The sequence below is a fragment of the Corvus hawaiiensis genome, chromosome Z, assembly GCF_020740725.1.
Source record: "Corvus hawaiiensis isolate bCorHaw1 chromosome Z, bCorHaw1.pri.cur, whole genome shotgun sequence".
In the NCBI taxonomy this organism is placed as follows: domain Eukaryota; kingdom Metazoa; phylum Chordata; class Aves; order Passeriformes; family Corvidae; genus Corvus; species Corvus hawaiiensis.
The window spans coordinates 54,649,396-54,662,063 of NC_063255.1; the positions used below are offsets into that span (position 1 = coordinate 54,649,396).

Genomic DNA, 12,668 nt, shown 5'->3' on the forward strand with positions numbered 1-12,668 from the left:
AAGAGTGGACCCTCGAAAGCAGTTGCGGGAAAAGCTGCAAGTCGGGGGAAAGGATTCACACGCAGGCAGAGAGACTCCTCTTCCTAAATGGACTGAACAATATTTGGAAGTGGGCGACTGTCTCGTTGTGATAATGTTTTCATAGCATGAGCAAGAAGAGACTTCTCTTTCTAAATGGACTGAACAAGGTTATTATGGAAGTGGTAAACAGACTGAACATCTTAAGGGTTGTCTTTTCACATTGTCAGTGGGAGAAGGGAGGAAGGTGGGGGGAGGAGGAGAGTTCTGAAGGTGGTATAATTTTTTTTTCTTCTTTTAGGTCTGTTAATAAACTTCTTTATATTCTTTCAAGTTTGGTGCCTGTTTTGCATTTCTCCTACTTCTTATCTCACAGCAGATAAACAGTAATGAGTATTTTGAACCAAACCACTACACTAAATTGGTGTTTCCGCCCGGTTACAAACCGAACCCGCGACACACACCATCTCTCCCGTCCTGAATGACCATCAAAACTTGTGGAACCCAACTCAAGGACTAAATTAACTGAATGGATGTTTGAATGGATATTTGAATGGGGGTGATCCATGAAGGGAATTATCTGTAAATATGTCAAAAGGTAGGGAAGAGAATGGTGGTGTCTTATGAAAATAGATTAAATAATGTAGTACCTGAGCACAGTACAAATGGCATGGAATAAGGTATAAATCATAATAGCATGGAGTTAATTTTCTTCACAGCATCCCATGTGAAACTGTGTTGATACTCACTGATGTTTTATTTATTGCTAAACAGTACTTGCACAGCATCATGACCATCTCTATTTACCTCTTTATCCTCTCAGCGAGAAGACTGGCTGGAAGAGGACACAGCCAAGACAGCTGAACTGCTTTAATCAGAGAGCTATGCCATGCCCTACAAAGTCATGTTCAGCAATAAAGAATGGAGAAGGGTGAAAATTCTTTGAAAGTCTCTTTTGCTTGGGTAATGGCTGGGCACTGATATTCTGGTGGTGAGGGATTGGGGTTTTGCAACATCTGAAAGCAGTTTTCCTCTTTTTTTTCTTACTTAAGTGGCTTTACCCCAACCCACAAGTAGTCTCATTTTTGCCCTCTGGACTCTCTCCACATGCCACTAGGGACAGAGTTAACTGAGTGCGCAGCTGTGTGGTCCTTAAGCAGCTTGCGGCTGAAGGCACACAGCTGAAGGAAGACTTGGACTCTAAGCTCTTATTGACTCATTTTAGAAAAGGATTTATGTTGAAAACTTATATTCTATGGAGAAAGCTTGCATGCTGTGCATAGCCATGTATACATTGCTTAACACCTAATAGGTGTTCATTGGAGAAGGTATGGAATACTGGGTTCAGTCACCTAAGGAGAGGAATTTTCAGCAATGAGATTTTTAAATTATTCTCTTTCCTTCTAGTCCAACAAAACGCTAAACTTTTTATAAAAATTAAAATTTTAGAGAGTTATTTATTGTTAGAGGTATAACAAATCAGGCTCAAATCTTTGCCTTGACAGAAGGACTAAAATTTAAGTTCTGGACATATTTTTTTGTTAGGGCTGCAGAGTTAACGTGTGGTGAATTAGATGACAGTAATAATGGTGGAAACATCTTCACTTATGAAATGCCTTTTCCTTTACACTCATGGGAATAATTCCAATTCAACTATAAAAATATTTTAATTGCCAAAAAAAAACAACAACAGAAGATATTGGTTAGGCACTAAGCCAAAAAGTCCATTATTTACAAAGCACTTTTTTTCAGAGGAAATTACTCCAAAGAACTCTGTAATGAAGAGTTGTCTTTAATGGACAAAATAATGCCAAAATTATAGGAAAATAATAATTCTTAGTTTGAGAAGTTAAAATTACACAGGAAATTGTATAATAAAGAAATTATTAAATCATAAAATCATATTACTCTCTAAAGGCAAATTAACACACACAGACACATACATATATGTTCATTTATACAAATTCAATTAAGACTGAAAATTTTCATGAAGATATGCTGAGCTTGCAGCACCAGGGATCATTTAAACCAACTTTTCCACTGAACACAGGTACAGATCAGCCTGCTGGTTTATATAGGTTAGCTAAATTAAAGTCAATAGCTGCATGACTAGCTGGCTCATTCTCTACATACACTGAAGCCAATAGACAGCACCTGAGCACCCAATAAACAGTATTTGGGCCTATCTCAAATAAACAGCTATTTGTTGTATGCTGTGTAGCAACTGGAGGCAAGTTCAGTATCTGTGGGGTTTTTATCTTAAGAGATAGACAGACACTTAAGAATGACTTCTGTAAATGTTCTTTCAGGCTCTGATAGCCCTTTTCCAGAGCTGCAAAGGGGAAAAAAAAAAACCCCACTCTCTTCTCTAAAAAATAGAAGCTTCTTATTCTTTTATGAGACTCCCATTTGAAGCAGTTCCCACTTGAAGTCGCAGCATAAATAAGAATAGAAACAGCAAAGTTCTTCACCTTCAAATTTAAAGCTGGAAAATAACAGAGAGATTATCTTTCAGAGACACTTCACTTGTGGGTTTTAAATATAACACACACAAAATTTGATTTTTAAAGATTAGCTAGTGCAGAGATTCTATTTGAATATGCTGATTATGAAAAGCCTGTGAGGTAAAAATATTCAATTTTATTGTGAAGAATGTGCACAGTTTAATCTCACTGACATACTGCAATTATGATCTTCATAATTTAATAATTTAATATTTGTATTATGTTTTAAATATAACACTGTCACTTATTGTACTACACACAGCAAGTGGGCTGGGTCTCTGTGAAGTGGATAAAAGAGTCCTAGTAACAGTCTAGAAACAGAAGACTGGAGAACTGTAACAGCTACTGTGTAAAAAGAGAATAAAGAACCTGTACTATTTCATTTCGTAGCTTCAGAAAGACTTTAACGGAAAATAAGATACTGGAGCAAATAAGAGCCAGAACCTGACTGTTTGAAAATCTCCAGAGCTGTGGAGAGAGGAGAGGACCATTCCTGTACCCAGGAGATGCTACAGAAAAGAAATGCCACTTTGAAAAACAACGCCATTTGAAAGAATATCTTCCAAATTTCAAATATAATGAAGTATAATATTTTTCATGGAAAATGACTTCATAAACACAGAGATTTTGGTAGGAAAACTGGAATGAAAAATTTTTCTGAGAAAGTTAGTCTTGAATTTGAATTGACATGAACCTATCAGAGATGCTAGTGGTGGCCAAACACCTGAACTCTGTCTCATCCTTTCCACGAGCAGCTGTTGAGATCAGTGGACAGAAAAAGACATTTAGTTAGATTTATTATTTTTTCCCATCTCCAGCTAGCACAGCTACAGACTATTATTGTGTTCCCAGTAGCAGGAGAAGGTGCAGAAAAGAATGGCCTTTCCTCTCCATAATTACTTTTTTTTTTAAGTAGCATGTAGCCAGAACAATGGGGGGGAAGGTATTTCCAGTTTATGAGACCTCCACCATCTGTGAATATCAGACACATCTGGAAGGTGATATAGATGCAGGAGCATCTCTGAGATACTGAAGGTGAATGATTTTGGTGCAACAACAGAATGTAAGAAAAGGTGTGGTGGTCTGACCCACTATCTGGTCTCTATAACAATATGACTAGCAAGCACCACTCCCCTTGCCCAAAAAATCTAATGACATTATTTTAATATTTTTTCTTCCATTACCCTAAAACCCAAGCACTTTCTCTCACAGCATATGGAAGTTATATTAAGAAGAGTCCTGTCCGTTTTTAGACCAAGGAAATTTAGATATAAGACATCATATTCTCACATTAGCTAAAATAATCAATATTATCTCTAACTGTTTAAATCATATTCCATCATGGATTCACATGGCCAGTGGGAGTCTAATCCTTTGAAACTGGAAAGAGCTCTGATTAACTAGCTCTTCCAAAACCAAAACAAACCAGAAAATATGCTGTAGCCAGTCAAGAATGTGTATCTCTCTGACTATTTAATTGTGATGAATAATGAGAGGGAGGTTGTCTGGGTTTTCTTTCTGTTCTACCTTTAGGAGAATATATTTTTTCTTACCTGGGAGCCTTTGAAGGAGCTTAAGCTTTATAACATCATTTTTCTCCGTTGAAAAGACTTGATGCCTTCCTCACTGACCCCTGTACTCACCATACAATACTTGCTTAGAAGCTTTGATTCAGGTTGAAAAAAGCAAAGGGACATCTTACTCTTAACTGACCTAGGTGTGATATTTCCAGCCCATTCATCTATAAAAAGTGAAGAAAAAGGCATTACTTAGAATGAAAGATACATATTATCACCTCTTACTTAAGTATGGCTCACTTATTTAGCAGTCTTCTCTTCTACACATTTTTTCATTTCACCTTTTCTTCTCATTCTATTTTTTTTGACATGTTATGAGTATGGTGCTTTTTCAATTTATATGTAGTTTATTTATTGTGCTGAAAATACATACAGCAGAACTCTTGTGTAATATAATATGATTGCTCAAAAGCAGATTACTTGCATATCAGCATATACAAGCATATCAGATAGTTTCTCAGATAGTATCTGGTGTTATAAGAGTACTGTATAATAATAAGAAATAATAAGAATAAAAAGAAAAATGTGCCAATAGAAGCTGTTTCCTTTTGGATGTATATTTAAGGAATCATTATCGAAGTGACTGGAGTTATTTGACAATTTATCCAGGTCTGTGTGAGAACTGAATGTGCCAGTACTTTGATTTAATTAAGCTTTTGCTTCTAAAGTCAAAATGGACTACATTTCCTTCTTGCTGTATTTCATTTTACTCTGTGACAGGCAATAAATCTGTCATTGTGTGTGTGGAATATGGAAAGCTCCAATGAGAACCAGACAAAACCAGACATAACTCTATCGATCCGGTGCAAAATTGGAGCCTGGTTTTGGAATGTAGCCTATGCAAGAAAGGAGAATCACATGGATTTCAGAATAACAGAAGTCCATTTCAACTCATTCCTCACCTACTAATTTTGTTGATGGTGGTGTATCTCAACTGAATCTTGCAGAGTTATACTAATCTAAGCCAGTAGGGAATTTGTACCAGTGATTTTAAGAGCCTCCTTACTCATGTCAGCAAGAGAATTAGCTTTGCAAGTCTATCCAGAGACTTATTATAACCAATCAAATTAATATCTTAAGGAAGTTTTTCCTTTAAAGAGAATAACTGGAGGAACCTGCATTCAAATTTTCGGGAATAATATTCTCAAAAATGGTCATATTGGTCATATGGCTCAAATTCTATTAAACTCCTTCTGATATCTGTGTATTCAGAATATTTTTTTTCTGTGCTGGAGTTCAGTGTTTAAAGGTACAACTCTTTACAGATGATACTTAGAGAAGTCAAGTTTTGAAAGTATAGTGAAGTCCCAGGTCTGGCTGTGTAACAGCTAAAGACAGCAGAGAGGCTCTACGACCTTGGAGATTATGGTGCATCTTCTGCTTTCAGTCACATCAGGAAGCTGGTCCCTTTACAACATTTGTGCACACCCTGCCATTTGTGTCATCACAGTTCACAAAATAGTATTCAAAGGTTTGAAATTGTTAATCATCTGCCTGGAGCATATATTTACCACAACCTTAAACATCACAGGGATTTTAGAGTATGTTCAGTTGTCAGTTATGCTGATCTAAACCCAGAATCATTTCTGTAAAGTCTGTGAAATTAACCCAAAAGTATGTATGCAACAGAAGAATATTTCCTATCACATCTAGTCTGTTAAATACTATCCCCTCCAGCTTGGAATTGTTCAGGATAAATTTCAATGGCACATGAAAGTATTCAGCATTAAATGTGCATAGTTTAATCACATTCTGACTGTAAGAAATTATTCCGAAACTTTGCAATGTTTGGAAACCTCAGGCTGGCACAATGGTCTGTTTTCAGAATTTATGGTCTTCATTATCTAGAGAATCTCTGATTTACACCTGTTGTGAATCAATCTCTTTATGTTTAAGATCACGATTTTTCAAAACCCACATAGCTACCACAGCTGGATGAACAAAACAAGGATATTGTAGGAGATTTTAAAGGTGCACAATTAAATTCAGCTCTGGTACACAAGGCCTGATGTAGCCCTAGCCACCCCTCATTTCACGTTTTTCCCTTCTATATGTGTTGTTGATAGTGTGAGCAATTATTTTGGTTATGTGATAGGAAATAGTTCTTCAGAAGTAATAATTTTTAAATTTACTTCCTCTCTTCCTTGGGGAAAACAGTGATTTTTAGATGTGTTTCAAAACCCACCTTTGGACAGGAAATTAGGACTGGATAAAAAGAACAAAGGTTCTGATTAAGCTAATTTTGCTTTTTAGCACCTCTTGCTGATTGGTGTTATGATGGGCGTTATGGTGAGTGATAAAAGTGACACATTTATCACGTTTACTTTAACTGGATGAAAGAAGATGAAGGCTTTAAATGCCTTCATAAGTAAATAACATTGTGTTTATTCAGGTTCTGTTAGAAATCTCTATACTACTATAGAGAAATAGTACCTAAGTCCAGCAAAAGATGCTACCTTTGAAGGTTATGGAATGAAATATGAAAAACAAGCCTATATTTTTTTCTCTGTCACACAGAATTTTTCAATTATAACAAACTGGTTTGCAATGAATAAGAAAAGCTTGGAGGGGGATCAGATTTAAGTTCAAGTCAAAAAGCTGCTGTAGTTAAAACATTTTTGAAAATCAAAAAAAGATTACATCTATCATGACTGGTAGATACCTGCTGGCTGAATTACTAGTGCCCTTTCATTAGCATGTCATCTTCTCCATTGAACTGGTACTCCCGAATATTTTAGTTTTAAATGGTTACCTGAAAAGTAAAAATATAGGCCTAGCAGCTATCAGAACAGTGAGGGGCTACTGTTCAATTAAAGGATGGAATTAAATAACTCACACAGTAATGTTGAAATTCAGCAGCCTTTGGCTATCAATTGTGCCTTTTAATACAAAATACGTAACATAATGTTAAGCATACAGTGCAGGCCTGGATATTTGCCTGGAAATACATCTAATGCTGCATGCTGCAACTGCAAAATGTAGTATGCTCTTCTGTTAGGAGAAAGCACCAGTGAAACTGCCAAACAAAAGTGAAAATCAAACAGAATTTTTTTCCAGTTCTCTGTCTGTTAAGATATTCTGGGCTCAAAATCATTGTGATATTTTAAGTATTCATGGAAATATATTAAAAAAAACCACTCAGAGTTGGAAATCAGTGTACCAGAAATTTAAGACTTACTTACTTCAATATGAATACTGATACTATATTTGCCTGAAAAAAATTTCACTATCTGAGTGAAATTCAGGTTTTGTATATAAAAGTCTCGTTATCTTTCACAGTGAAATAGGAATAATGTTGCCATCCAAGTATAGGTGCACTTTTTTGAGCTAGAATATGGTGAAGATGTAGCTGGTGCTAGGAAAACTGCTTTAAAACAGTATCCAAGGGATAAGGAAAAAATATCCTAATCATGAATACTACACTTTACACAAAATTTTTTTTCAGAAACACAGAGAGGAAAAAGAAATAAGAAAAAAACCTCTTTTTTCTGACTATCTAAAATCTAAAGTGTGATTATCTGTCCACGTGCTTCTGGTGACATAAATGCAGAAAAGCACGTAGGCATATTCTTTATAGAGGATCTTCTGTGCATAATCTCTACATCTATAAGTTATAAAGTATATAAGTTATAAATCTATAAATTATAAGTCTATAATCTATAAATCTCTACTTGTATATTTGGTATATTTCAACAGAAGAAGCCTTGCAAAGAAAATCCATTAAAAAGGACTGTGTAAAAGCAATTTTTAAAAAGTGTTCTTCAGAGAGGAGGGAAAAATGAGAAAAAGCGTAGGCCAGGGAATGAAAGATTATGTTTTACCACTGTTGAAATAAATGCCAGTATAGGACCCCACCTCACAAGAGGTTGAAAAATTCATGTTGCCAGTTAGCAGACTGTTTAACTAGGAAATATTTACAAAATATGCTTCCTCAATTTTGTAGCTCATAGTAATATATAATGATAGTGATAAAATTAATGAGACAACAATCAAATGTGTAACTCTCATGCAGAATACTTAATACAAAGTCTGTAACACCATGTCTTAAACTCTATGTATATTCTTATTAGATTGCTATATCCTAGCAATCTAATAAAATGAAACATATTTGTCTACATTCACCTTGGCTGATACTGACTGCCATAAATGTTATATGAGTACTCATCAATGATTAAATGAACATCACAGTGTCTTTACACCCTTTTTTTACTAGGTCTGTATGCCAGTTCATATCGACATATTTGTCTATTTCCTAATGAAAGTAGCAGAATTTGATCTGTCCTCATTAGTAATGGCTTTTGGAATGCTGAAAATTCAGCAAAATATTATATTCTTTTGTAATTATGTTCATTGAATCATAGAATTTTAAGGGGGAACATTTCAGAGGCCTAGTCTGGTTGCTGGAATAGTGTGTTGCAAGGGACAAATGACAAACCTGCATGTGATGACAGGAAGGTGAGACCAAGCCAACCACCTCCACATTACTGTGGACAGCTGGAGCTCATGGGACAAGCTCATGTTGACTAGTTTTCTGAATCCCAGAGGGAACAGACACATGATGGTACAGCTGAGTGAAGAGGAAAGCTTGGTGCAGGGTTGCAGATCTCAGATAGAGTGGTTGGAAAGTTGTTGTGGCTGCACCAGAGAATGATGGTCTTGCCTGCAAAGGTTTGTGATGCTGTGAACGTAGTGGAAAGCCATCGGGCATTCAGTTGTACCCCATGCGGTGCTATTTTCTATAGTTAATCTTTGTGTGTCTTTCTCTTCTCCCATGCAAAAGCACACAAAAAATTCAGATGCCATGCTGACTAACATCTTTTCAGTCTTTTGGGAAAAAGATGTGCTTTTAAAGTCTGTGATTTTTTTCTTTCCCTTCTTTTAACTCTTATTCTTAGTTGGGACCCTTGATTTATGATCCTGTGGATTTATAAGCAGGGCACAGCACATCTTCACTTCCCTTATATTTTGCCCCTCGTTTGTCTTGGAACAAAATCCAAGGGGGAAAAAAAAGAGAGAAAATCCACCTCGATTTCTAGCATCCCAGTATTGAAATATGCTTATCCTATTTGGAACCTTTCTTTCTTTTTGTTATTAAAGACAATAAAAAACATATTTGCTGTTGTGTGCAGCTACCTAACACCATTATTATTCTTATTCTCTTAAAACTCTCTTTTTTTTTTTTTTTAACTGTACTCTACCATTACTTGTTATGAGCATTTTGCAATAGTTATATTATTTAGGAAATGGTGGGAATATTGTGTCAATTTGTTAAAATAATTGCTGAAAATAGCCCATCCACCACTGTTTGCAAATAATCCCTGTTAAAGTATCTTTTTTGATCCTTTACTGCGTTCATTCCCCTGGGAATTCCTATAGCTATAGCTATCCTGAAGGCAAGAATCTGCTGCCTGTAGTGAAGAGGTGGCAGTTATTTTCTGAGCTGTTGTTGTTCCCATAAGAGGCCAACTCACCAACGCTATGGTTTGTTAGTCACTTAAATATCTAGCTCTTCCAAACCGGACTCAGATAAATACAAAATAGGCATTCCCTGCAAGCTGAGTCCAGCTTTTGAAGAGTAAACAAACATTTCATTAAAATGGTCTCACTAAAGACGGGCAGAGAGATCTGAACTGAGCTGTCACCTTGTATTAGTCACACTCATAAATTCTGCCATGTTACAGTGCTCACTTGCAGTATCCCAGAGAGCTTGGAAGAGGCGATTCCCTCTCTTTGTTTTGGAGTTTTGTCTGGGGGGAGGTTATCATCTTTCTTGCAATGTCCAGTATGTTTGCCTCAGTAATGCCACGCTCACTTTGTGAACATGTACTCAGCTACTGACCCTGACAGCAATAATTTCCATTAGGCTAGTGCAAATATATATTCTCCTTAGGAAGACTGCTATTTGTGTATCAGCTCCTCTCAGGTCTGAGTCACAGGACTTCTGATGTTGATGGTTTTCTGGTCTTTTGGATTTTTTCCTTCAATAGCAGTGACAGTGAATTCAGTCCTCACATTCCCTTTGACATTCTGACAACTGATATCACTATGGCACAGCTAGGAGTGGTTTGTTACTTTTAGTAGGGCTTATTTAATTCAGCCTCACAGCCTAAGGGAGTGGGGAAAAAGATTTAACTCTAAATTCTTTAGTCCTTTAGTAGAAGAAAAGTGGTCAAGGAGAATATGGAGAAAAGACAGAAAGCAATGGTTGGAAAAACATGTAATGTGAATGTAGTTATTAAAAGCAATGGGTCATGGAATTGGGCTTGATAAAATGTTATGAAGCAAAAAATTAGAGGAAAAAGAATAGCAACAGGCCTTGTAATATATATGATAAGAAATTAATAAAACCTCTGTGTCCGAGATTTTATTGTAACACTGACTGGATGCTTTCATTCAAAGCATAGCATTCAAAGGGAAGTATAGTTGAGTCTAGATGAATAATTCTGGAAAGTTGTCTTTCCAACAAAAAAATCAAGTAGAAACAGCTTTTTTATTAAATAAATTTTACTTTGCTTTCCACAACCCAAATGCTGTAGTATTTTTAAAATTAATGAGGGAAAAAAAGCCCTTGTGATTTTTTAAAAAAACAGACAAAAAAGTAAGGAAGGATTAACTTGAGTTTTTTGTAGCTTACCTCTGTGAGCCCTTGTTAAATAAGATGGTGTAAACAGTGAAACTGTGACAGCTGTCTATTGCACTCCAGTATTCCAGATTCAGGTACCATTCCCTCCCAGCCCAATATCCCTGACTGATTAGGAATTTTCCTCTCTAACCTGGACCATCAGAAAGCAATCAGTTTCTTTCACACAAACTCAGGTCCCAAACAAGGAAATTCCTTGACGCTACCTTTCACTGCTCATGGTAAAATTAATTTATTCATGAAAACAAAGCACAGGAAAAACAAATGGAATGGAAATAGTTTAACATAATTACAAAATACGCTAATCTCCACCTTTTATGCTACTAGCTTTGGAGAACTTTTGTTCTTCTATCCCTACAAGGATTTTTTTTTTAACTGATGAACCTTTCCTGTCAGGATATCACGGACTATCAACTTTCTTTGATACTTCATTTGGTTTTGGGGACATGGACCATCCAATCTGCTGAGAAAGTGAGCGCTGCTTAGTAAAAATCCAGAGCAGCTTCCTAGCCCAAAAGGAAGTAGCTTTTTCTTTCCCTGCAGGGCTGAGGAATGCTTCACATCCACAGATAAGCCTTTCATGTTTATTAAGTCAGTGGTTTTTTGTACTAATAAGCAACTTGCTGAACAAAGCAAATAGTTACCTAAATGGGATATGCAGCATCTCCTTGAAAGTCGAATGTGATAACCTCAAATAATAAAAGTTGTAAGAACAAAGTACTCCCATGCCTGCTACTCAAGGATGCTGAAAAAAAGAATGTGGGATTACCAAAATACAGTCTTTTTGATATTTCATTCTTTCCAGGTTAATATCTGCAGAGAACTTACCGTCAGTCAGTGAGGGCAGCAGTGGCGGCAGCAGTGACTGAGGCAAGCCCGGAGGTGACTGTGGGATCACGCTGTACAGGGGGGTTCCTGGCTCAGGGACACCCATCAGCAGCTCCCAGCCCCATGCAGGTCTGGAAGCTCTAGGGACCCAATCGGACATGGAGGGGGAGTTGCCAGGAGCATGTGGGAGATTTAAACTCTCCAGGGAGTGCATGAACACGGTGTGGCACCTCAGCCAGGATGTGACAGGGCAGTTTGCACAGCAGTTCACAAGGGTGGGCCATGACCTCCCAGGCTGTACCTGAGGAGAATTTAGGAGTGAGTCATCACCCAACCAACTAGAAGGGGATTAGCTGTGGTTTCCACTCAGTTAAAAGCCACTGTCAGAACGTGGTGATCCAGATGGACCTCACACATCAGCATGCAGTTGTCCAGATCTCCAGCTGTAATGAGTGCCTGAGCTTGCCACTGATGCTGGAGGGCAGTGGAGATGACACCTCTCCGTGGTATGAACAGATGGATGAGCTACCTACTGGCAGTGCAAAAAGAGGAAGTGAAGAGGTCAGGAATTATCAGGGAGTGCGAGGGGGATACGTCACTGAATTCTAAAACGTATGCCCTGGTGGAGGACTTCCAGCAACAGGTGGTCAAGCTGCTGGAGGCAATTGAAAGACTGAGGGATATCAGGGAAGCTCAGAGGGAGCTGGACAGTTGTTCCAAGCTCTGATGGTGGGGGAAGACAGAGCCCACTGAGGCCAAAAATTCATCCACTGGCACTTAAGGAAGGGAGGGAGGGCATTGACACAGGGGGTTGGGATTGGGGGTTGAGGAAAAAGACTCAAAAAAACCAAAAATAAAAAGAAAGAGGACAAGGAACTAATAAAAGGAAGGGGCTTTCTTCAAAACCAGATACTCCGACCCAGCTGAACATCATCGCCCAGAACCACTTTGTAGTTCTGCAGGCTAATAGGGCCACACCCGGCACTCTGGAAGAACAGCCAGAGATAACTGGAACATCCCAGTCTTCTCCACAAATCAAGAAATTAACAACCAGTTCACCCAAGAAAAGGTGGTGGGTGATAGTAGTAGGTGACTCCATTT

The 12,668-nt window shown here is 37.5% G+C and overlaps 1 long non-coding RNA gene across 1 annotated transcript; it reads right to left on the minus strand.

Annotated features, from left to right (window-relative positions):
* Positions 1–482: 482 nt before the first annotated feature.
* LOC125320210 lies at positions 483–12,644 on the minus strand. Its single transcript, XR_007201055.1, has 3 exons — positions 11,384–12,644; positions 6,762–6,851; positions 483–4,263 (listed from the first exon to the last, which is right to left on the minus strand). It is a non-coding gene; the product is annotated as an uncharacterized LOC125320210 (long non-coding RNA).
* Between the last annotated feature and the right edge of the window lie 24 nt (positions 12,645–12,668).